The 936-nt window shown below is 46.5% G+C and overlaps 1 pseudogene; it reads right to left on the reverse strand.

Moving 5' to 3' along the window:
* Nucleotides 1-538, reverse strand: part of LOC102850649 — a 4,052-nt pseudogene extending 3,514 nt beyond the window's left edge.
* Between the last annotated feature and the right edge of the window lie 398 nt (nucleotides 539-936).

The following is a 936-nucleotide window of genomic DNA, read 5'->3' on the forward strand; positions in this document are numbered from 1 at the left end:
ACATGTGTCTTCAGGTTAGTTTCTCCATCCAAACTAGCAATGACCCATCAGGTCGATCTGAAGACAGAAGCACCAAATCTGCAGGGAAAATTTCATCTTCGGCTATTCGAACAATATCACCCACCCGAATATTTTTTGACCTAGTTTTTACAAGGCCACCACTTTGGACAACATAAACAGGAGCTCCATTTACTTCATTATCAGAGTTATGTCGTAACCAATCGTCATATCCCTGCTTTATGGCGGTTACTGTTATCACAAAGAATAATGGAAGTCCACTGGTAATTGGACTGGTAGGTGTAAACTGAACCAAAAATATAATAAGAAAATAAAAGTTTGCCACTCTTCTGAATTGTTCAAATAAATTTTTTGGAACAAAATTCCACACAGTATACTTTGAGAAAATGATCCTGTTGTCTATAAACTTCTGAGGTGTATAAAGGCCATTTTGAGGAAACCTATTGGCTATGTAAATAGTCCTTGTGTCACTTTGATGAGGTGGGTCAAATCCCAGCTGCTGCCGGACCCAGCGCCACATGCCCCCGCCGTCCTGGCCCCACAGGACGCGGCGGCCGAGGGGCTGCTGGTGGAGGCCAACGAGCCCGAGGGGGAAGCGGACGAGCCCCTCAGCCTCAAGTTCCGCTTGCCTCAACCGCCACTTCATCTCCGCGCCGGGTCCCCATCCCGCCGCGCCAGCCCCGAGCTTCCACAGGCGCAGCACCACCGCCCAGCGCAGCTCAGACGGCCGCCGCCGATACTTTTATAATAATAAGTGACTGGAGTGCAAAATTTGGGAACAGAGAAGAAGAATCAATAGTTGGAAAACATGGACTTGGAGAGTGAAATGAAGCTGGAGATTTTGCACAATCAATGACTTATTCATTGCGAATACGTTTTATAAGAAACATAAACGCAGGTTATACACATGGATTTCAC

The sequence above is a fragment of the Elephantulus edwardii genome, unplaced genomic scaffold (assembly GCF_000299155.1).
Source record: "Elephantulus edwardii isolate Elephantulus edwardi_28Jun2011 unplaced genomic scaffold, EleEdw1.0 scaffold00021, whole genome shotgun sequence".
NCBI lineage: Eukaryota > Metazoa > Chordata > Mammalia > Macroscelidea > Macroscelididae > Elephantulus > Elephantulus edwardii.